At 59.3% G+C, this 24,477-nt stretch overlaps 1 pseudogene; it reads left to right on the top strand.

Annotated features, from left to right (window-relative positions):
* The first annotated feature begins 484 nt into the window (after positions 1–484).
* The window catches only part of LOC102513529, a 27,650-nt pseudogene continuing 3,657 nt past the window's right edge, over positions 485–24,477 (top strand).

Genomic DNA, 24,477 nt, shown 5'->3' with positions numbered 1-24,477 from the left:
GATACACATAATTCAGGTGCATAACAACTTTTAAAATAAAAAAGTAGAAAAAAATGAATGACCCTGGTTCAGTTAGTGTCCCAAATGGGCCACTCAAAGACTGGAAAGTCAGATGTTTGCACACGATACTATAAAGTGTAGTGTACTACTAGGGTTTGAATTCATTATTTATTATCAAGATTTTTTTTCCCCATCTTAATAGGATCTTCAGACTCCAGGAACAGGATTTGTGAAGATTTATCTTTTATTTCCTAGATTACCCGGAAGTATCAACTTCATGAAGTCACTGCCTTTCTATTAGAAAAGAAAGGGGAGGTTCATGGTGCCTTCTTAACCAGGAGGCCACCCACGCCCAGCTCCTGCTGTGCCTAGAAGACCTGTCAGGAAGGACGCCAGGAGGGAACTGCAGAACAGTGACCGACCTTGGGTCACTGCTGGGCCAAGGCAGCAAGAAGCAACGAGTCCCTGTGGGCAGGAGGCCGGCATGTGCACGGACAGCAGAGCAGAGGTGCTGGCACCAGGAGGCCAGGTGGGCACTAGGGTGCAGACTTCAGTCTCCCTTCTCCAGCTGCTGGCCTAGCTCTGCGTGGGGCGATGGCTGGCCAGGGACTTTAGGAAGGATGGAAAAAGTGAAGTTAGAGGCAGAAGGAACTTCCCAGGGTTCATGTGGGGGCGAGTTCAGGGTGGGCGGTGCTGGCTTCCTGAGGCCAGGACAGCTCTGCTGCATCCCCGCTCACCCGGGCCAGGAGCGCCCCCCTCCCGGTGTGAGCGGTTGGCACACGGCCAGCACCCTCTCCGTGAGCAGGGCGGGTCATCCCAGGGTCACGAGATTGGCGTCAGTCTGTGAGTTCAGGGGTGGGTACTCCCGCCTCCTCACTGTGACCCTGTCTGAGCCTCAGTTTCTTCACCTTGAAATGAGGGGAGGGTAACAGTGCCGGCCTGGCCAAGGCAGGAGGCAGTGGTGTGTCCAGGCTTTAGCTCCAGGAGAGTCTGGAGGGGTTAAGGGGAGGAAGGGAGCTTCCTGGCAGGAGTGCAGGTGGGAGACTGAAGGGGCACCTGAGGGGTCATGTGACAGGCAGCGGGGTGGGTGGGGCAGAGGAGGCAGTTGGATGTCAAAGTCACAGCCAGAGACTGAGGTCTGACCCCACCCTCATCCTCTAAAGAATAGGTCACTCTTGATGTGAGGAGGCAGAGGTGGGAGGGGTCTCTGCACTGACATGGGCTCAGGTTCAGAGAGTGGGGCTGCAGCGGGGCTGGGAGATGCCTGGAATGACCTTTCTCCTCTGCCCCGCTGTCTTGCATCCCCTTTGGCTGGGTTTGTAGATCCTTCCCTGAAAGATGGGGTTGGGGAGGGGTAAGGTCAGAGAGGCCACAGAGGCCCAGAATGGTAATGACCCCCATGACCACCATGGGGCTTGCAGGCAGGCCCAGAGCCCACGGGGCCATGCTAGTCTGTCCATCCAGATGGGAACAGCCAAGGCTACTGTTGCATGTGGCCCTGGCTGGGGCTGCCCACTGCTCCCACCCAGGCCTAGGTGGGAGAGGGCTTGCCAGGCCCTTGGCTTCCTGTCACCTCCTGCCCTTGCAGGTGAACACACTGGCAGGTGGCAAACAGGTGCACAGAGCAGGTGCTTGAGAACAGGGCCAGAGCTTGTGTCAGGGCCCCAAGCTTGGGGTAGGCACTGCCCCCAGCATGTCCGAGTCCCAGCCTCCCCATGGGGCTCACAGTCCCCTCTTCTGGTTTCTCTTTCAGCCGCTGCTGGCAGCCCCAGGCCGGCGTCCAGGCCCTGGATGTTAGGAGCCACTGCTTCCCTCTTGGTCATCTGAAGCCCTCTTTTTCTCCTGCCTCGGCTCAGAGTCCCTGTGACCTGGCCCCAGCCTTGCCTCTGGATCCTGGCATGCCGAGGATTGGCCCGTGCCTTCCTGCCCAGCCCGTGGAACCCTGGCAGCCCCTCCAGCTAGGATGAGGGGCCAGGCACTGCCCCAGGCACCCTTTGGATTTTCCATCCCCTGCTGTTGCTGCTGCTGGGGCACCAGGAGCGTGTGTCCTTGGGGGCAGACGTGGTTCCTGGGGCTGAGCCATGTCCCACGCTGATGCTGGGCAAGTTCTTGGGGGTACTTCTTGGCAACTGCTGAGTTCCTTGCCAGCGTCTCATGCTGCTCCTGGATGCTGCGCAACCCAGACCCGCACCACCGCAAGCTCTACATGAGGGTGGCCAAGGCACCACCTGCAGCAGCCCCACCCGCATCCGCACCTACCAGTTTGACTCCTTTGTGGAGTCCACGCGCACCTACCTGGGCAGGGAGAGCTGTGACGAGGTGCTGAGGCTCTGTGACCCTTTGGGGCCCCTGGCCTTCCTGCAGGCCAGCAAGCAGTTCCTGCAGATAAAGGGACAGCAGCCACCCCAGGACAGTGACTGCGGGCCCCAGAGTGGGGCCCTCCTACTCCAGCAATGACTTCTCCGTGGAGCACCTGGTCACGGGCAACGGCAGCTCCAGTGACATGGCTGGTGGCCCTGAGAACTGCCTCACTAGCCTGACCCAGGACCAGGGCGGGGATGCACTCCAGGTAAGTGACCGGTGGGGAGAGGCCCAGGGGGCAGCCCTCTGGGCAGAGGGCAGGGAAGAGAGGGTGTCCTCTTCAGGCCTGCCCTGGCCATCTGTCCCTGAGGGCACCCTCAGGGAAGCCAGTTGCACTGTGAGAATAGGGTCCTGGGGTGCTTGCCTGTGGTCCCAGGGCCAGGCGTGGTGCCGGCACACTGGGAGGTGCTTGTTGAGTGTTCAGGGCAGGATGGGTCTGGTTTCTCCCGGGATGAGGGAGCTTTTCATTTCTGGCTGGGGGAGGTCCCTCCTCGTTTGCAGGTAGGATGCTTCTTATGGGTCAGCAGGCTGCTGTGGCCTGTGGCCAGGGTCTGCAGGGACCTCCTGGGACTTGGGAGAAAAAATGAGAGTGGGCTGTCGGGAAGTGTGGTCAGGAGATGTCCTTCGGGGTTTGCACGTGTTGTGGCTGCACAAATCCTTACCGAGCATCTAGTTACCCAGTGCCTGCAAAGTGTTCTGGTGCCAGGGGTGAGGTGCAGTGAAGAGGCACAAGGAGGGTCCTTTGTGTCCTGGAGCTGCCTTCCTGGTTGGAGGGGGAAGGCATTAGCAGCCATACAAGAAGCAGGGGTCAGGTGAAGGGTGGGAGTGTCCCTGCTGTGTGTCATCCGGAGTCAGTGGCTGTCTTGTTCAGGGGGCCGTGTTCAAGATGCTGGAAGAGGTGTGGGCAAGCCCTGTGGGTGTCGGAGGCAAAGGCGGGGGTACCTGTGTGCTGGGCGGGTCCCAGCAAGGAGGGGCTGGGGCACAGTCCACCTTTTTTGTTGTTTGGTTTCCTTGGTGAGAAGGCCACTCCTACAGGAGGGCATGAGCAGTGGGCTGGGAACCTGGCCGGGCCTCCATGGCAGCAGGGCAGGTGGGGAGCCCCTCTTTGCAGAAAGCCCAGGATGTTGTAGGAGGCTGGAGCATTAGCCAGGGCAGAAGAGCAGCAGGTGCCAGGCTAGGCTTCGGTGTTCATGCCGACTGGCCATCACAGGGCCAGGTGATGTGGTCCAGGGCCCTTGGCCTTTCCTGAGCCAGTGGCACTGATGGGTTCCACAGAATAGCCTTTGCAGAGGCATAGCATAAGCTAAGTGGGGTTACAAAGGAAGCTGGTTATTCTAGACCTGTTTCTATTGATGGCCCAGGGAGAGGACCCCAGATTAGAAGTGTCTGTGAAGCAGCGAGGTGCTGGAGAGGATCAGGAGAGGAGGGAAGAAGTGGCCAGAGCCCCGGGAAGGGGGTGCAGGTGTGGCATCCAGGAAACATCAGAAAATCCCCGTCTCCCATCAGGGATCAGGGCCCCCAGGGCTCTTCAGGCTGGGCACTGTGACCTTGGCTGGGGCAGCTCCCCCTCCTTCCCCCAGGCTGGCATGCTGACGGGAGTGGTCCTCAGCGGGTAGGGAGGAGGTGAATGGAACAGACTATAGATGGGTCTTTCAGGGAGCAGAGATGCAGGGCAGTGGCTGGTTTTGGAGGTGGGAGGGTGCAGGAGGACCAGGTGGGCAGTGGCTTGGCTGTACATCTTACCCGGCAACGCCCCAGTGGTCACCTGCTCCCTGAGCCTCAGTGTCTTTGCTGGCAAAATGCCACCTGCTTTGTGGACTGCTGGGTCACAGCAGACATGATGGCCCTGGGGCCTGGCCCACACTGGAGCTGGTCTGTGTTAGCATCAGGGCAGGGAGTGTGCTGAGGAGAGACTGGGTAGACCCAGCGGTGCAGAGCTCTCTGGAGAAGATCAAGAAGGCAGGGCTGGTGTGACAAGTGTGCTGTTGATGCTGCAGAAAGCTGGCCCAGTCTGGAGAAAGGAGCAGGGTCTGAGGGGTAGGGGTGGAGCTGATGAACTTGTGGATGCAAAGGATGTGGACATGGAGGAAGGAGGTGGGTGGACCACTCCCAGATTCCTGGCTGAGACTGAGGATGTCAGCCAAGGTGCTGAAGCAGTGGGAGGAATGGGCTGGGGAGGACGATTCGGAGGTCAGAGTGGGCTTGGTTGTGAGAGGCCCATGGGTCATCCTGTGGAAATGTCGTTGGAGGAGGGAGCTCTGGGACCTAGTGCCCCTGGATAGGACCAGGTCAGGTTCAAATCCCAGCCTGACACATACGCAGTGAGTGTCCCTGGGCCCAACCCATCAGCTCTTCCATTCCCTCAGACCCCTCGTCTTTAAAACTGAGAGTAAAAACATCTTTTTCCTTGATTGTCATGAGGAATGAGAACCGGGGTGAAAGTGTTTCTAAGCAATGTTACTGATGAAAAGTCACCTGTATCTTTGTTCATTATCTGGTAGGGAATCCGGAGGGCTGGGGCAGGGAGAGGGAGGTTAGGAGATGGGGTTGGGTACCATGGCCGTGCGCAGAGATTCTGAGAATGGAAATGCTGGGGAGTGGTGCCGGAAGGGGGCGGGCAGAACTGTGCCTGTGTGTGTGTGAACGTATTTGTGCTCCTGCATCCATGAGTGTGTACGTGTGCTGTGTGTTTTCCGAGCATGTCTGTCTTCACACATCCATGTTTACAAGTACTGTGCGTGCGTGTGTACACTGCACGTGTGTGCACATTCACAGGTGCATTGCCAACGTAGTGTGGGCAAGGGGTGTGTGTGCATGTGTGCAGTGCATGGGGCACACGTGTGCACACGGTCACGCCTGCCCCCTTCCAGCATGTCAGTATGTGTGCGTGTGCATTGCGTTCTCCTGTGCATGTGTGTGAGCGTGGGAGGTACTCGCATCCACCGTGTATGAGTGTGTGTGTAGGCCGATTTCAGTAGTTGTGGCAAAGTGCGTGTCAAGGCTGTGTGGCAGGGCTGGGGGCCTTGGGGGAAGACAGCTTGCAGGGCCTGAGGGCTGCGGCTGCCACAGTGTGAAGCGGGGAGCTCGGCTGCAGGACAGGACACGGTCACCCGGGCCCAGGGTCAGCTCAGACCGCCATGCACGTGCCTGGGACTCCGAAGGCCTTGATGCTTTGAGACCTTGGGAATGAAAATCATCTTGGTGGTGGTGACCGCAGCTGCATTTGACTGTCTCCTTTGTGCAGGAAGCACCACCTGTCAACCAGTTTACTCCTCCCAGCAGCCTGGGGGTTGGCTCCCCAGCCAGGTGGCCATCTGCGCAGGGCCTTTGCATGGGCTGTTCCCCCCTCTGGAACACTCTTCCCCACATGCCCACAGGGCCCCTTCCCTCAGCTTGCTCATGCCCTGGCCGCCCTGACCCTCTGACCATGCTGCTTTAAGTGGCAGCAGCCCCAGCCGCGCTCTCACCATATCCCGTGTCTTTTTCTCCTCCCACACGGCATCGCCTGTGAACGCTGGGTAATTTCCTGTGTCCTTATTCTCTGTCCTTCCACGATGTACCTCGCAACAGGGCAGGGGAGTTTGCTCTGCTGGCTGATGAAACCCGGTACACAGCAGGTCCTGCATTAATGCTTATGTAGCGGAATGAGGCACAGAGAGGTTAAACAGCAGTTAAGGTCACACAGCTTGTAAGGGAGAGACAGGGCAGAGCCAGCTCTTGACAGCTGGTGGTCCCACCTGGGGTGTCTCCTGCAGAGCACTCTACTGGGAGTGTGTGTGTGTGTGTGTGTACATGCATGTGTGTCAGGGTGGGGTGGCACGCAGACCAGAGAGGTCCAGCAGTCATTCAGAAGACACACAGTTGAGCTAGGCAGGTGCTTGTCCCAGTTCTTGCTGTCTGAGCCTGTGCCAGGGATCTTTGCCCCTCATACTGCCTAGGGGAGGCTGTGTCACCTGTGTCCCTCCACCCCCAGCCAAGCTGGGAGTCAGCAGGAGGCCCAGGCTAACACGTGGCCTCTTTTCAGCACTGCCACCACCCGGCCTGTCCAGATGCCACATGGCCACATATCTGTCTGGCAAGTGTTTCTCTGGCCAGAGCAACTGTCCCCTCTCCTCCACCTCCACCCCTGCCTGGCGGCCCCTCTGCAGCCGCCCTCCCACTCCCCCGGGCTCTCAGCTCCATGTCCCCCTCTCTCTCATGGTAGTGTTCTCTGTGTTTTCCTACCCCTGGCCAGATGGGTCAAGTCAGGACCTATGGGGGCTGGAGTGGAGGTGACTGGGGACTGGGTGGGGGAATTCAGAGAGCTGTCCTGTTCCCTGTGGTCCTCATTTGGACATCCATGCAGGGGGCTGAGGAGGAACTCCCATGCCCCAGGACAAGCCCTAACTTCAGAGGCCCTGGAGCATGCCCTGGATGCCTGGAGAACCGGCCTGGTGGGCTAGGGCAGGGCAGGAATGGACAGGGGCTGACCCACTGCCTCTGCTGGCCCATCTGCTGGGCTGGGGAGAGCTCTGCCCAGGAAGCAGGAAGGCCTAGCAGGATGCGGGCCTCTCCCAGGACCCTCATCCTGGCCTTCTGGGGCCACAGGGGCCAGGGAGGCCACAGCCTCCAGGCTGGTACGCCAGGGTGGAAGGAGGCTGGGAGCCCTCACCATGTGCCCTCTCTCCTGGGTGGCCAAGGTTGCCTGGTTGCCATTAATTGGCTCTATTCATCCTGTAATGAGATGGAAATGAGGCTTCCAGACGGGTCACTGAGCCAGGGAAGAATGGCTGCTTCCTTCTGGGCCTGGAGGGGCAGCCCACCCCCCAGCCTTGCCCACTCCTCTGCCGCCCCCTTATAGCCCACCCAGCCCAGGAGCCCTGTGGCCACCCAGCAAAGGGGGTCCTGAGAGCCTCTGCCCAGCTCTGCGGGCCCCAGGAGTCCTTGCGGGGACTCCCCCGGTTGTGGTTGCATTGGTCTGAATAACACTCGTCAGGGGTCAACTGTGAGTGGGACACACGTTAAAGATACAACAACGATAACAGAAATAGAAGCCACCACTTGCTGAGTGTTCCTCCATGGTGGGAGCTTGGCCAAGGTCAAGGGGCAGTCTGTGACTTGGATCAGGGGTCAGTACAAGATGGGGAGCAGCCACCACTCGCTGAGTGTACCTCCGTGATGGAAGTGCAGCCAAGTTCGGTATGCAGTCTGTGACCTGGATCAGGGCTTGTCTGTGAGGGGGGCCAGGCACCTTGTGTCCAGGATCAGAAGTCAGTCTGTGATGCAGATCAAGGCTCAGTGTGTGACCAGGGTCATGTCTAGGCCTGGGGGGCAGTCTGTTCTCTGAGTCGGTGGCCCCCTGCCTGGGATCTCCTGATCTGACCCCTCCTTTCCGCCCCCTCCTCCCACCACATCCTCACCACCTGGGTCACCGAGGTAACCAGCCCTGAAATAATGGGTGTTTTAGCAGCTGAGGACTTACCTGAGTCTATCTGAAAGACTGAGCTCTGCAGCAGTTGCCATGGGAACCAAGTGACATCCTCTCTCTCCCACCCACTGCCAGGCTCCATGTCACTCAGGCTTCCACTTGGGACCTGGGTTGGGGCAGCAAGGGGAATGGGCAGGACGTGCCCACCCAGGCCCTGCTACCAGTGCTGTTTCCTGGACCCCAGACCTCTGTCCCTTTGTTTCAGAGTGATGGGATGGGATGGCTCAGCAGGGGAGACCACTGAGGTCTAGAGTGCCAGGCGGGGGGCCCTGTGGTTGGTTTTGGCAGGCAGCCTTAGTCTAGGGGCCAGCGAGCGGAGCACTTGGAATCTGATCCTGGGTTTGATCCCAGCTCCTCTCCTTGTCAGCCTGGTGGATAAGTTGGGCTCTGTCTGTATCCACCAAACGGGCGTGGTCATGGGGCTGTTGTGATCACCTGAGTGAGGTGGCAGCGATGAAGGCCCGATGTCTGGGCAGCCTCGGCCGTCATACCTTCAGAGCTGCTCACCTGCCCTGTCCCGAGGGCACAGAGGCAGTCCTGGGGCTCCCCGCCTTCCCTCAGGCTCTGGTCTGCTCCCCTTCTCCTGCGCCCCAGGGTCCTTGCACGACATTCCCAGTTCAAAGTGAAGTCGTATTTGTGCAGTATCCTTGAGACCGCGTCTTCACCTGTCTTCTGAGACTTGGGCCTCCATGCCGTCTCCAGGGCAGACCCTCCTGGCTGTCTGGACCATGCCTCTTTGAGCCTAGTTGTCTCTGCTGTACGTGGGGTGAGCATTTGGTTCCTGGGTGGACTGAGACTCAAGGCTTCTGTGTACTGAGGTGACCAGCACAGAGCAGGTGCAGGGGGGAGTCAGGACTCCCTTGCCCAGGATGCTCCCCAGAGAGCCAACCTTGGGGGGAGCAACCTTCCTTGAAGTGTGTGGGGCCCAGTCCCACTCGGCCTCCTCCTCAATGGGGGAAGGGAAGCAGGCATTGCTTCACGTGGGCAGGCTCGTGTCATCCCATCTGAACAATGAGAGCAGAGAGGCTGCCTCCCTTGTGGGATCACAAGGCATCGCGCCCAGACCCAGAATGGGGCTCAGAGCCAGCCCTTCGGCCCCCCAGAGTCAGGGTCCATGCAGAGCTCAGCCCTGCCCCCGCCCTGCGGCCCTCTTTGCCAAGTCCTCCCTGGGCCTCTGCTGCACAGCTGGGAGCTCAGGGGTCAAGCATGGTGCACGCCCACCCCAGTAAGGTTGGAGCCACCCCTCCTACCTGTCTCTTATGTGGCTGAGGTGTTCTGCCTCTCTGGCTTCAGGGGACAGTGGGACCCATGGAAGGTGGGCTTTGTGAGGGGGGAGGGGAAGCTTCTGCAAGGGCATGGAGGGTGTGGAATTCTCAGTTGCTACATAACTCAGCAGGGAGAAGGAGCCCCGCCTTCCAAATTGGGAGAGTTAGGGTTAGGGGTGTCCCTTCCTAGCCTCCAGTTCATTCATCAGGCCCTCATTGATGGTCAGTTCCCAGCACAGGCACGGGGACCACTGGGAGGAGGCTCTGCACCTCTCTAGTTGCCCTCTCCAGAGCAGAGTACCTGGACACTGAACCTGCTGCCCATCAAAGTGGGTTCCCTGGGATCAACTGTGATCCCAGTGATGTGCCCACACGTGTCGTCTCCCAGCCATTTCAGGCATCAGTCTGTCCTCAGAGGAGAGGTGTCAGGCCAGGGTGGGATGTACATGATGGGCCCATGGTGGTGGGTGGTGGGGCCACCACGTGACCCTGGCCCTTGGGCTCCAGAGCCCGTCTGAGATCTGCGTTGTCCTCATTCTCACCCCAGGAGGTGGGTCTGCTCCTTGGGGCCACAGAGAAGCTGAGATCCAAGAGACATTGGGAACCCTCTTGCCGGGCCAGGTATGACCTTCCTTTGGCCAGCCCAGCTCCCCTGCTCCAGCCCCGGGGGAGTAGGTGGCATGGGACAGTGGCCCAGGTCTAGCATGGGTCCCAGAGCTGGGCCTTGGCAGTGCCATCTCCTTGGTTCCTGGTACGTGGTGCCACGTCATGCAGGGTGCCCGGCCCGGCCTGAGCCTGGCCCACAGTAGATGCTTGGTGAGGCTGCATGCCCCTGTTGACTTTGCCCTGACCCTGCTTTGCTGGGAGGGCAGGGGCCTCAGGGCGACCCTGAGAATAAATAGGATGGTGGCACCAGGGTCCCTCACAGAGGGAGTGATCTGGGAACCTTAAATGTGGCTTTTGGACAGAAAGCCTGGGTGAAGCAGCCTCTTCCCGAGCCCATCGGCGTAGCCTGGAGTGCGGGCCCCAGATGTGAGGCCTCTCCACTGCTCACTCCTCAGTGGCTCCCCTTAGAGGCTGTCCCTCATCGTGTCCTTGGTGGCACTGGGGCCACTAAGGTATTCAGGTCTTTGGGGGCATGAGGTCATGATTGCTGGGGGGACAGGGCCAGGATGGAGAAGACCCAGGAGAGGGCTGAAGGAGGGTGGCCGGAGGGGCCTGGAGGCCCTCAGCAGCAGTCTGCTTGGTGTGCGGGAGGCTCGGCCTGGTGCTCCGCCAGCAGCTGCGAGACCTTGATCACTCCCGATGTTCCTGCAGGGCGTAGGACAAAGCTCACAGGTCATGGCTGGGGCAGGAGCGGGATGAGGAGACTGAGGCTCAGAGGAAACTGGACGGAGGGCCACCGGGAGAGGGCAGCAGGGCGTGAGGACCTGTGCCCAGGAAAGAGAGCCCGAGCACCATCCTCAACCCCGTCACCCCATCACCCTGTTGTGTCAGGCAGCACTGGGATGGCTGTGGGCCTCTTATATTTATTCACTCATTCATTCACTCTTTAGACCTAGCTGGGGCTCCAGCTCTGTTTCCAGCCCCCACACTGGGAACCTGGATGCAAAGCCAGTGGATACCCTGGCCCAGCTGCCTGTAGACAGTGCTGGAGGGCACCGAGCCTCCAGGGTGAAGTGAGGTAGGCACCAGGCCCCAACTTCTCTGGCGTCTCTGCCCCTCACTGCCCGGCCGGCCTCTGCGTCACACCCCATTACTAATCCCGTCTAGGCCCACACTCGCCTCCTGACCACCAGGCTTCTGTTCCCCAGATCCCTGCATGGGAGGGGTCATCCCTTGAAAGACAAGTTGTAATCTGTGCTCCACTAGCTGCTTCACGGGCCAGCAGCAGGGCACACAGGAGTGCAGTGGGCCTTTGTACAGGGGCACTGAGTGCCAGGGCCACTGGGTGGAAACTTGAGACTGCTTCCTGCATGGTCAGGGCTGTGCCAAGGGACTTGTGGGTGGGGGACCTGGTGGGCATGAACCATGAAGGAGGAGTTAGACCCCATGGTGGCTCATTGTGGGACCTTGCAGTGTCCCTGGGGATGCCGGGGGCAGTGGGTTGATGGTGAGGGGATGAGTGCACGTGAGGCATTTGTTTAATCCTGTATCAAGCTGAACTTGGCTCCCACTCTCAGGGTCTCTGTTTCTTTCTTATGGCTTCCTGCCCCTTCATCCCTGTCTGCATTCTTGTGGCTCCTGGACCTGCACCCTCCTTGTCCCCATCCCTGGTCCTCTGTGTGTGGCGTCATCATGCAGTGGATTTGAAGTGGCAGCCTGGGAGTCAAGGGGCAGATGCAGTGTCATGTTGGAGTGGCACACAGCAGCAGGAGCGTGCCTGCTTGGGGCCCTTCTTTGGGGGAGCAGCCAGCCAGAGCCCCCAAGATTAGCACCAAGAATGCAGCACCCAGCCATGTCCCAGTGAGTGTCCCCCCACCCCTTAGCTGGACTCTGGGGAGGGGCTTCCTGAAAGACTGGGTGGGCTTGGGGATCAGCTCTCCTGGAAAATGACTTCCCCTTGTGATGGTGGGTTTCCTAGAGGGGTCTTCGCCTTCCTGGCCCTGCTGCCAGCTCCCCACCCCTCTTCCTGTCCCCACCCCCACTCACGTCCCGGCCCCTTGGCAGAGCCCTGTGAGATCTGTGATGAGGACAGCTTCGGTGCTGTGCTCTGGAAGGAGGTCCTGGCCAGAGAGGTGGCCGCAGTCCTGTGTCCTGTCAGTGTCACAGGTGAGGGCTGAGGGGCGGGTGTCGTGGGGGACTCCTACCCTTGAGATGCCAGTCAAGGAGCTGTCAGCGCAGGACACTCGGCCCAGACCATTCCCAGGCAGCCCGTGCCCTGAAGCCGGGGCTGTACAGGTGGGAGGGGATGGGGGCTTAGGACCACCGTGACTGAGCGTTCACCAGAAGCCAGCGCCTGCATGAAGCCCTTTAGTGCGATGCCCCACGGAGCCACCCATTGACACGTGGGAAACTGAGGCACAGAGAAGTTATTAACACACTAGCTGTGGGCTTGCAGGACCACTAGGTGGGAAGTCAGCTTTGAACGTGGTGGTCTTAATCCCCATGCAGCCCTGTGGAATGATGGGGGGTGTGGAAAAGGCAGAGTGGGCTCCCAGAAGGGGCTTGGCACGTTGAAGGGTTGATGTCCTTTGCCCCTCGTATTTGAAGAGTGCGTGCAGGTTGGACATTTGTTTGCTGTGCAACATTGAGGAAGTGACCCTTTCTGAGCCTGTTTTCTTTCTGTAAAACAAGTGCATTGTGGGTTCCCTGCCCCTGCCCAGGGCCCCTCCCCCAGTGGGGGCTGTGTGTTCCCAGCGGTGGTTGCAGCCCCCCCTGCCGTGTGTTGTTTATAGAGCAATACATGTCTGGGTAGCGTATTGCAATCCACGGAAGTAAAGTGAAGAAAACCCAGGTCGCGGGATGGTGTGACTTGTCTGGCCTTTTGTCTGCGTGCACGACCGTATTTTCCCTTGTTTTGATTCTGCACCATGCAGTGGAGCAGGTGTCCTATCCTGTCCTGTGGCTTCTGTTGGGTGACAGGGTTGTGGCAGTCGCCTAGGGTCATGCCACCGTGTGTGTGTGCAAGTGTGCCTGGTTCCCTGGGAGTAAGTTCTGGGTCACAGGCTGTGCCCGTGTTTAAGGCAGTGGACACCTGACGTCCATCAGCCCCAAGGCCTGCCCAGCGTCTGCTTGGCACACCCAGGCCAGCGGGTCCCGTGCCCGCGTGGGTGGAGCTGAGCAGGGTATGCCTGGCTGTTGGTTTTCCCCAGGGCTTTGGATAGGAAAGGGCTCTGCCCCCACGCAGGTTTGTCCCTGAAGGTTTGGCTCTTGCCCGGTCCCAGGACCTGGTGCAGTGCCCGACCTGAAGCATCTGCTGGAAAATGTTTTGAATGAAATAAACTTAGGGAAGCCTGTCCCCTGGGCCTGCTCATTTGGAATGTGGTCCTGGGCAAGTGTCCGTTTCTGGCGCTAAGTGTTCCAACTGGAGTGGCTTGTGCCTGGGAGCCATGTGTGAAACTCCTGTGCTGGAGGCGGGCACCCACCTGAGAATCAGGAGACAGCTGACCCAGCGTCTCCCCAGGCCTCATCCTGTGATGCTGTGAGCTGCACGAGGAGGTATTTCCTTCTGGGAGCCCCCATCTACTTCTGCTGTGTCTCTACCGACTACCCAAACATACAGATAATGGTGAGGCCGGGCCAGGGGTCTCCTACCCAGCCCAGCCCATCTTTCCATGGCCCTCCTCTGCCCTCCGTCCTCTGACATAACCCTGTGTACCCAGTGGCACACTCTGTGGACGTAAGTCAGCCACAGCCAGGACTGAGGGCTGGAGAGGACTTTCTGTGTGGGAGGTTCTTGGGACCTGCAAGTGATGGCCTCCACCCCTTCGATCTTCCAGATCCCAGAGCACTGGGAAAGGCTTAGTGTGGACTGCCCGGGGAAGGGGTCTCCCAGGTCATCCAGACGCTGAATTGGCCACTAGGGCATCTAGAACTGGGCTTCAGACCCTGCTCCCCATCCCGGCTGAGTGAGGGGACAAGAGCTGCCCAAGGCCACACAGTGGGGCTTGGGGGCCTGAGCCAGTCCCTTCCCTGAGCTGGGTCTCAGTTCCTCCTCCTCCAACTGTCTCTGTGGGAACAGGGTAGGCAGAGTGCCCGGCACAGGGTGAGCCCTGGAGTGACGGCTGGGTGAAGCTCGTGGGGCGGGCAGGTGGCCTGACAGCTCCCCCTCCTTCGCAGGGCACCACCAACCAGACTTGTAGCCTGTGGGCCAAGACTGACTTGTAAGTTCATCTGTGCTTTGTGTCCTTGGGGCCTCAGGCCTGGGAGGAGGCTGACCCAGCAGAGGTGGGGCACAGCCTTCAGGTTCGGGGGCCACTGACTCCCTGACTCTTTCTGTCCTGCACATTCTCCCTGCCCAGGTGAGGCTCTGAGGCGGCAGGATCCCACCCAGCTGGCTTCCCACCCCTCCCAGGGAAGTCCACGGTTGGGGATCCAGAGGGGTGTGGCAGCCCCCCTCACACTGGCGAGGTGACAGGCAGATGGTGTAGCTTTGCAAGAGCACTGCCAAGGACTGGGCAGCAGGGTGAGGCCCTGAGTGATCAGATGGGAAGCAGATGTGGGGGCTCCTGGGGCCCTGGGCCCAGCTCCTTGTCAAGCAGTAGCACCAGCCCACACCAGGTGCTGCAGCAGTGGGAAGTAGGGGGACGGGGCACCGGGCTGGACTGACCAGGCTGCAATTTAGAGTCACAGGGCCCTGCGTGGGTGCCCAGAGGCAGGTGTCCTCCCAGACACAGGGAAGCAGAGAGAGAGGTGTGGGGCTACGTAGTAACAGGGATGAATTTGTCAAAAAGCCCCATAATGGGGGCAGTATCCAGAGGAGAGGAGGTTCAGACTTTGTGGAGACAGGGCGGGTGAGAACTTAGTGACCGGGTCCCGATGTGCCAGATGGGCCTGGTGGTGGCTGGGCCTCCCCTCTGGAGGTTTGGTGTCCATTGAAGTGGGTATGTCCATTGAAGAGCTGCATGTCATTGTCACCACCCACCTCTCTCATCCCTGGTTCCGCCCGTCCCAGGCCAGCCTGTGGGCCGGGGGGTACGTGTGGCAAGTCCCTGCTGCTGGGCGTGGTGCAGTGACGGAGATGTGTCAGGGAGGCCAGGGAGGCTCCCGCAGTGGCTGATCCTAGAGGAGGACGTGTTTTCTGTCAGAGAACAGGAGGAAGCTCTCTAGGCAGAAACACACTTTGAGTAACGGTGTGGAAGTTAGAGGGTACAGGAAGAATGTGAGGCCAGGACGAGTAGGCGACCGGAGAGGAGGATGGATGGGTGCCGGGGGGAGGCTGCAAGGGGTGTGGGGCCAGTTTGTAGGGCTGCATGTCAGCAACTGTGGAAGTTGTCAGGGAGGGGTGTGACCACCATGCATCCATCCACTCTCCACCCACCTGTCCACTCGCTTAGGTATCCACCCACCCACCTTCTATCCATCCACTCCCTTGGCTATCCACCCACCTACCTACCACCCATTCATGCACTCATCCACCCATCCAGCTCCCCAATCCATCCATCCACCCATCCGCTTATCCACCTATCCACCCACCCATCCAATCTTGAGTGATTACTGACCACCGACAAGGCAGTGTGCCTTGTCGGTGGTCAGTAATCACTCAAGACCTCAGCCTCCTCTGATCCCCAGTGAGGAGGGACAGGAAAGTGGGAACCTATGGATTCCTGTGAAACTGTCAGGTCAAGGCACAGGCCAAGAAATGGAGCCAGTGTACCAAGTGGCATGTGGGGTGAGGTGCCTTTTAGGGCAGGTTTAGGGAAGCCTCTCAGGGGTGGTGCTTGAGCAGAGGCCTGACAGCACTGTGCACGTGGGTGTCTGGGGACAAGCATTTTGGCAGAAGGAACAGGCAGTGCAAAGGCCCTGTGGTGGGAGTGTCCAGGGCCATATGGCAGACTGCACTTCTCTTTCCAACTCTGGGTCTGGGGTTGTGAGGACAGGAGCAGGGGCAGGGGCCTGGGGTGGGGGAGAGCTTGGGCGGACCGCCTAGCCTTTGGAAACTGGCTCTCTGGCTTTGGTTGCTGTCAGGTGCTTTTCTCTGGGTTTTGCAAGTGACGCAAGCTCTTTGTTCAAAGTGAAGTATCAAAAACGGTTAAAAAAAGAAAAAGCAACAAAGAAGGCCCACGTGCTCTCAGGGCCCAGGCTGGCCATCGTGGGAGGTTACACCGCGGTTGCAGGTCTGTTTAATCTGGCCCCTGATGTCGGCATAAGCCCCTCCCCAAAGCCCAGAAACCCTCCCTAGTGGCTGTTGGAAGGCTGCCTGCAGTGCCCTGGGGATGCCCGTTCACCCAGTGGCCCAGCACCCTCGCTTGAACAGCTCTGCTCACATTTCTGATTGTTCCCTAGGCGTTGAGTCCCCTGAACAGTTTCAAGATCTTAGTTGTAAATTGCTTTCCAGAGATGTGGACCCAGCCCCTTGGTCTCCAGGACAGCAGGCTGTGAGCAGTCTGGCCAGCCCAGTGAGTGTGAAGTTCTCAGTCCCCAGGGCCGTGTGACCTGGGGCAGATTCCACCCTCTGGGAGCCTCAGACTCCCATCCTCAGGATCAGAGTCTGCCTGATTGTGGGTGGGGGCAGAGAAGGTGATGGGGAGTGGGCTGCAACCAAGTCCATGGGGTGCTCACCACTGGCTGTGGCCTCCACCTCAGGTGTGGGAGGCCCACCCACTGCCCACTCCCGGTCACCTCTGAGTGGATGGCACTGTTAGGGTCTCTGTGCCTGGGCCCAGGGTTCTGAGGACAGCAGGAAGGTGCCTCAGAACACATTTGGCCCCCAAGCTCTCTGTTCAGTTCTGGGCATGGCGCTAGGAGCCTGGCTAACTATGCCTGTTACGTCTGGTGAAGCTGAGGCTTAGAAAGGAATGTGGTCCAGCTCAGGATGAGGATTGCAGTATCTGATCGAGAAATGAACAGCCTGGGGCTAAAGACCAGGGATGGACAGGGCGGGGGAGGGAGAGGGCTGTCTCTGACCCTCCCTCACTCTTCCCCCTTTGCTCTGCTGTGTGCTGGACAGAACCCCTTTCCATGCCCAAGTGGGGCCACTCCTCACATGAACAGGCTCAGAGGAACCAAGTGTTTCCTGAAGCGGGGACCAGGGACAGGGCTGGAGGTCTATGTCCACCAGTGAGCCCAGAGATTGGGTCTGTGCTGTCATTGGCCTGTGTTTGTGTGTGTTTGGATGAGAAAGGTTCTCACATGTCTACAGAACTTTGTGTGTAGGGGGGTGCCACTGGGGGCTGAGAGCCATCAGTGATGTGACCATCATCTGAGTAGTAGGTGATCTTTTGATCCATGACCGTGGTCCATGACTCTGTCCCTGGTCTGATGGAACCTAGATTCCAGACTCAGACTGAGCCCTGGTCCTGGTCACTGGTCACACATTGAGCCCTGACCCCATGTCTCATCTGGAGTCCCTTGTGCTCGTTCGTGTGTTAGTATGCATGTGTCATGTTCTTGGAGGGCTGCCCCCTCTTCCAGCCACGTGCGACTGTCAGCCATGTGACATGCTCGTCTTGGAACGTCTGAGTCAGAGGTTTCCACCCACATCACAGACCCCTGGCCTGCCTCACCCCCAGTTGTACACACACACTTGCACACATGGGCTCAACATGTACACGTGAGGTGACTTCTCCCAACAGGGCTCATGGCCCCAACCCCCTAACACCCCTGCACCATCTGGCCAATGGCAGTGGGGGCCTTGGGAGCAGGGCCATTAGTGGGGAAAGAGGGATCTTTGCAGAATTCCCAGATGTTTGGGTGGGTGGGTGGAGGACGGGCCCAGGAGGATGGCCTGGTGCCGGGGTTAAGGAGAGCCAGGAGCACATCCAGGGAGTTCAGTCCTGTGGTTCAGCTCGGACAGCTCGCTGGGTCTTTCACTCATGGCGGCTGCATGTGTTGTGCAGTTTCCATTTTAAAAAAGAATAACTCAGAGTTACGTAGAGCAGAAAAGTGAGAGCTGGCAAGATCCTTGGAAATCACCTGCTGTCTGTCACTTGAAAATGGTGGAGGTGAGGCCCAGTCTAGGGACGTCAGTACAGGCCAGGCCTGGGCCAGACACTCTCCACGGTGCTCCTCTTGCTATGCCAGCATTTCAGGAGGTGTTCTGCCTGACGCTAATCCCACGTGGGCTCCAGGAAGGACAGAGTTCCATACCCACCATGTCCTGTTCTCCTGGGTCCACGTGCACAGCAACTATAAAGGCTCTGAGAAGTCCTGTAAGTGGCTTCTGTTCAGTTGGGTTGGGGTTTCCCTAATTAGTGGGCACTTGGCACCCTTACTGAGCTGGCAGAGCAGACACTGGTGGGTGGTGTGACCTTCCTGCAGAGTCTGTTGTGCCCTTTCTCAAAGCGTGACCCCACTCCAGGCACCTTTAGAGACGCCTGGCTGAGGAGACGGGCATGGAGTGCCATTGAAGGCCCAGGGTGGCCGCATGAGTCATGCCAGTCTGTGCTCTCTCTCTGCCTGGGCAGACCCCAGCCCTGCCGGATGAAGCTGTCCTGGGGGACGCTCAGGACCCAGGCCCAGCGCCCTCCCTGGAGTCCTCACCCAAGTGCAAGTCCTGGTCCTTTTAACAGCCTTGCCTCATCCCTGTCCCTGGTTTCCTTGGAGAGGGCAGCGAGGGGGCAGGCCAAGGGGGGCACGCAGAAGGGTGTCCAGCTCCCTGTCAGAGGCGGCCAGTTCCCAGCCTGATTTCTCCCATGCTGGCTGAAGGGCGGTGTTGGCTGTTGCTGGGCCAGTGGTGGCCCTGGTGTCTAGAGGGGAGGGAAGGGGTCCTGTTTGGTGCGAACATCACAGACACATGCTTGAGAGTCAGGATACACTGTTATGGCATGGGCAGGGGGCGTCTGGGTGTGGGGAGCTTTCCTGGGTGGAGTTCAGGGCACAGGAGTCTCCTGCGGGGCTGCATCTGGCTGCGTCTCATCCCTGTGTTTTCCCACCCCTGTGGGCCCCCCGTGTGTCAGTGGTGGGGACGTGCAGTCGTATGAGTAGGGTGTTCACAAGTGACTTGAGGGTCAGGGGTGGGCCTGGCGGTCAGGGTAGGCAGCGAGTGTGGACAGCCCTGAGCTCACGGGATCTGCTGGGCAGGCTGGGAACAGCTCAGGGCAGCTCTGGGAGGATGCCTACCCTGGTGTGGGGTGTGCAGGGTTGCTGCGGGGCGCTGGGAGTGGTAATGGTGCCAGTGGTGGTGATGGTAATGCTGGTGGTGGTGATGGTGCTGGTGGTGGTTTTGGTGAGAGCCGTGATGGTTGAGGCTGTGGTGACAGTTAAGGTGGTGTTGGGGGTGGTCTCAGCAATTGGGGGGAAATCGTCACAGTCCAAACTCGTTCTACTCACCACACGACAGGCCAAAAAATGGGGAGACGAGGTGTTGGGGCAAGGAATAGTGACTGTATTTGGAAAACCAGCAGACTGAGGTTGGTGGTAATGTCTTGTAGAACCATCCTGCTCAAGTCAGAACTCAGGCTCCTTGTATACAAAAAAAAAAAAAAAATTGGGATGGGGTGTGGTTCGTTGCTGCAAACTTCTTGCTGTAGGAATTCTTAGTTCTTGCATTCATCCATGTGAGTCAGGCCATGGTGTTCCTGTAAACCTGCAACAAAACAAAGGTTATTTTGTATTTTGCAATTTGCCAGCCCTACTTAAGTGCAGAACCCCAAGAATAGCCTCTCCTGTCTATTTCAGGCTAAAAGCAACATTGTTTCCTAAAAGGTGCAGAGCTGGCAAGACTAAGCCTAGAAAACAGGGCACAGTGGTTAAAACTAAAGGAACAGACCAATATAGAGTCAGATTTGATCTCCTCTGTTCCAGTATGAAGCCCCCCATCCTCTTGGGAACCAGGACACACCCGAGGCAGTTAACCAGGCTGAGTAGGTGAGGAGCCTGGGTGGGAGGGCAGACAGGAGAGCTCATGGGGCCACGCAGTCTGGGAAGGTATCTTGGAGGAGACAGAGCTGGGTTGGTGGGGGTGGAGGGGTTTGGGATCTACTGGAGCCCATGCATGTGCCCAGCACCCTGCACTCAGCATGGAGCCTGATGGGGCAGGCCAGGGGCACACTGGCTGAGTGAGTGACCTATCGGCTTGAAGTCCAGCTGCGCCAGTGGATGGAGCATGATGGGGTGTGGGTGTCGAGGGGCTTGCCCCACAGCTGGCATGAGTAGGTGGCAGGCCGGACAGAGCTGGGTCAGAGGTGCACCAGGTGAAGGTCTGAGTGAGGGTCAAACAGCTCAGGCAGAGGTGCAGGCCTCTGAGCTGGGCGTAGTTGGCAGGTGCCCTGGGGTTGGCGAGACCCTGGCATCCACAGTGCAGACCGCTTGCTTGCATGGCTGGGGATTGCAGGGGCCCTTTTCTGCCTGGCAGGCTGCCCTGGGCCTCTGGCCCTATTCAGGTGGGTAGGTTGGGTCTGGTGAAGAGCCACCAGACCCTGAGGATGGCCAGGTTTCCAGCCTTGGGGCAGGCCTGCGGCTGGAAGCTCTGACTCAGAGTGTGGCCAGTACCATGTGGGAGCCAGGAGATTGGCACCCTGGGCTACATGAGAAGCCTTTGAGGCCCTGGTCACAGACCTGTGGATGCTAAGTGAGCCTTAGACATTGTTAGTGCTCGGAGAGCCTGCCCCCCATGGGCAGGGACACAGGCCTGAGGGTGCATGGCTCTCACCCAGCAGCTCACTCAGCAAGACCAAAGTCAGGCAGGTCTCCACCCCCCAGGGTCCCCTCAGGTCACAAACATTGCCCCCAGACCCTCAACAGAGAGGACATGGCACTGATCTCGGGAAGCAGACATGGGCCTGCCCGGGGAGGGGGTTTCTGACAGGCTAGTGGTCAGATGGGAGCTGGGCACAGAGTGGGAGTTTGAGGAGGCTTCCAGGAGATGGCAGGGCCTCGGGAGAGCCCTGAAGGATGAAGCTGAGTCAGCCAGGGGACAGGAGGGGATGTGCTCAGAGGGAACGGCCAAGATGAAGGCCTGGAGGCAGGAGAGGGTGCTGTGTTCTGAGTCCCTAGTGGCTCCATCCCAGCTGGCGTGTGGGAGCAGGGCCACCAGGGCTGCGGGGGGGCTTGAGAGCCCTGATGAGCTCCAGCTGCTGGGGGAGGTGGGGCCTGGGCAGGGAGCCCCAGCCCAGCAGCCGGGTAGGACCTGTTGGAGGAGCCAGGTGCAGTGCTCAGGAACTCCCAGCTTATCCAGGTGGGCTCCCTGGAGGAGGCAACCCAGCACAAGCCTTGGTCTGTGGGTCAGACGGCAATAAGTAGAGGTGGGCGGTTGGCACTCTGGACATGTGAAGCATGATTTGGCGGGGCTTGTACCTGGCATGCGTGCTTTCAGGAGCACAAAGGACCAGCTGAGAAGTTTTGAAGGGCTCCTAGAAGCCCCTGCCTGCAGAGACATCTTGGCCACTCCCTGTTCCCTCAGTGGGGCTAGCTTCTCCCATCCAGGCTTCTTTCTGCTGTGTGGGAGGACAGGTATGAGGCCTTCCCACTCCAGTGTGAATTAGCCCATCAAACCCCAGGGGGCCCTGATTCCCACAGTCCTATAATAACGCCTGCTTCGCGGGCCTGCAGGAGGCATCCTGAATGCTGAGAAGGCCCAGGCTCAGTGGGTGAGCAGGTAGGCTGCGCCCCCAATGCACCCTCTGTGTTACTGTCTGCTGATCTCCCATGAGCGTGCCGGGCCCTGTGCTGAGCCCTGTATCTCTGTTGTCTCCCTGAGCAGCATGCGGGGTGAAGATGTGTGCCTACTTCGCAGGGGAGGCAGCTCGGCCCTGAGTGGCCAGCAGTGGCCTTGGCTGTCCAGTTCCCCCTCCTGGGGCTGGGCTGAGCCACCAGGGAGCTCTGCAGGGAGCAGGATGGCAGGGAGCCACAGGCTGAGCCTCCTCCCAGGCTCTGACGCACTGGGGCCCCAGGGGAGGTCCCCTGGGGGGCGTTCTGAGTTGGATGGGGGCCAGGCTACTCCGCTCTGGCAGCTGGTGACAGGAGCCAGGCAGCCTTCTCTGAGCAACCTCACGTGAGACACCAGGATAAGGCTGTGGCCCCGCACAGGGGCTGAAGTTGGAATAAGGCAGGTCTCCGAGGGCGGGGTTGCAGGGAGCTGGGGTTCCCCGTCTGAGTGTGGCTGGACGAGTGTACTTGAGGTGGGGAGTGGGGAGGGTCAGGAAAGGTGGGCCAGTCCCTGGGGCCTGTGGGGTCCCTGAGGGCGGCATGACCTTTGCTCTGAGTGAGGAGGGAGCAGCAGGAAGGTTTTGAGCAGAGCATGTGTCTTGGCATATTTCCAGTGATGGCAGTGTGCTGGGGACAGGCAGAGGCAGGCAGGGGGGAGGCTGGCAGTGGGTCCCACCAGGGTGGTGGCCACGGAATGGAAAACAGCAGTGAGAGTCCTGGTGCATTTTGACATGAAGGCTGATTGATGATGGGTGTATGGGTATGAGAGGGAGGGAGGTAGGAGGGTTCCTGGAGGTTGCCGCCAGGTTGGAGGGGCAGAGAGGGGCCATGCTGCCCGGCCACGTGGCTTCACTTGTCCCCCCCATAGCAAGTCTTGGCTGGGCACTCTGCCCCTACTGGGGTGCAGGCATGGGGTGAGCAAGCCAGGTCCTGGTCCCGCCCTCCCAGAGGAGGACGCAAGCAGGAACATAAGGCTATCACGTAGTGGGACAACTGGACAGAGGTTCAAGGACATACAGGTGGTATGCAGCCGGCGGGTGTGCAGGCCTCGGACAGCCACCAGAGGGGCAGCTTACCATGGCAGTGACTGGCCTAACATGCTGTCAAGGACAACTTGGCATCAGGGGGATATGTGATCAGGAGGCCAGCTGTCCAGGGAGTGCGCTGGGTGGATGGGGGTGATGTGGGGGTGGAAGGAGGTTGCTGGCTGTATTCTTGACTGACCAAGGAATCTGAGGGCTGGGGAGCCACAGAGGAAGCTCGAGTCTCAGCTCAGGGTCAGGCCCTGGGGTGCTGACTGAGGGCAGAAGGAGAGCTCAGAAGTGGCGCGAAAGGGCCAGGTGGTTGTCCCTGGGGTTTGGTGACATGGGGGCTTTGGCCAGAGTGGGTTGGGAGGAGCCTGTGGTGAGGAACTGGTGGCCTGCAGAGGGGTGGGCAGTGGCTGGGCCTTCCTGGAGACCCTGGTCTGATGGGGGAGGCACAGCATCTTCTCTGGGAGTTTTGATTTGAGGGGCCCGGGGTCCCCTGCAACCTCCCCTCAACTCAGGCAGGGAGGGGCCCCTGCCCCAGCTCCTTCTGTCACCCTGGACCTGGGGAGTGGGGAGAATCAGATGTCACTGACGTTGATTCCTCAGGTCTGAGCCCAGGAGTTGGGGCCTGGGTCCGTGACCCAGGTATTCCAAATTTCTGAAGTTTGGACAAGAGGCAGCAAATGGTCTCCCACATGTGGGAGCGGTCACTGTGTGCTTGAGGGAGGAAGGACCTGCTTGTGTTGCAGAGATGGTAACAGGTGTCCCCTGCAGCAGGAAGGATTGCAGCCAGACATGGAGGAGGACTTCCAGATGTTGTGGGTACAAGAGGATGTGTCCTAGAGGTCTAAGTGAAAGAAGGAGGGCCAAGGATCCCCTGACCTTTTCCAGGTCAGGGTGTGCCTGAGATGCAAGTGAGGGTCCTCCGGTCAGAGACCACAACCCACATGTCCTGCATGGGGCCAGTCCTTGGCTGATGCCCAGGGCAGCCTGGAAAGCTCTGCAGACGGCCTGGGAAAGCTCCGTTGATGGGGGCTCTGCCCTGGTGTGGAATTGGCCTTAGGGAGGCCCCCCTCCACCTGGTCTGGGTGTTAGGCCATCCTTGAGGGTCCCTTTCAGGTCTGTTTCCCAATCCTGATTGCACAGCTCAGATGTTGTAGGCTTTGGCGAGGTGGAGGGGATGTGAGGTGGTGAGACAGATAAAAACTGGAATCCTGGCCCTCCTGCTGTCTTGCTGTGTGGCATCTGGCAATCCTACCACCTCTCTGAGCCTCAGTTTCTGTATCTACACAGCTGAGCTGTGGATTATTTCCAAGATTAAATGATAAAATGCGCAGGAAGCTGTTAATATTGAGATGGGGGAAAGGGCAAGGAGAAGCTTCCTTTCCATGTGCTGGAGGTTAGGAGCCCATGCATGCTCCCCTGATCATCACCACCAGGGACTATGGAGTCAAGGGGAGAGGCCGAGGCCAAGGAGCCTGCGTTGCAATCCTGCAAGTTTTGAGTGAGCTGAGCAGCTGCCCGCCTCCTGGGCTTCCAGCCCAAGCAGCTGGTTCTCTGGCAGGGCCAGAACTGCAGGCTGTGAGACCACAGGAGACAGCGATGCAGACCCAGCCCCTCAGAGGGCAGGGGGGTCACAACCCCTAGGGGGCCAGAGCCCCTGGGGACCCCCATTTGTGGGGACCACATTCCATAGGGGGAAGGGTGGTGTCCTGCGGGCAGGATGGAAACCCAGGGCATCCACCCTGAGCCTGGGAAGTGGTCAACAGGTGCAAGTGCAAGGTCACTTCTGTTCCGCCGTGGTGTCAGTCCAGGAGCGGTCCTTGCTGGGGTTGGCCATACAAACGTCTAAACGGGTGAGAGTGGAGGTTGGGGGAGGACAGCGCCTTCTCCCTTGCTGGGTGGGGACCAGTGTTCATGTCTAGGATGTGCTTTAGTGCGGGCGGGGAAGGGGCACCTGTCAGAAGGCATCACTGCTGCGCCCACCTGCTCCCTTCACGGCTGCCAACGCCCAGGATGATGTCAGCCACGTGCAGGCACTTGCCTCCCTAAGGACTCAGGGCTGAATGTCCCCTAAGCATAGGGTGGACTGTGGTCAAATGTGACA

The sequence above is a fragment of the Camelus ferus genome, chromosome 31 (assembly GCF_009834535.1).
Source record: "Camelus ferus isolate YT-003-E chromosome 31, BCGSAC_Cfer_1.0, whole genome shotgun sequence".
Taxonomy (NCBI): domain Eukaryota; kingdom Metazoa; phylum Chordata; class Mammalia; order Artiodactyla; family Camelidae; genus Camelus; species Camelus ferus.
The sequence above is the reverse complement of the archived record's forward strand: the minus strand, read 5'-3'. Positions and strand labels throughout refer to the sequence as shown.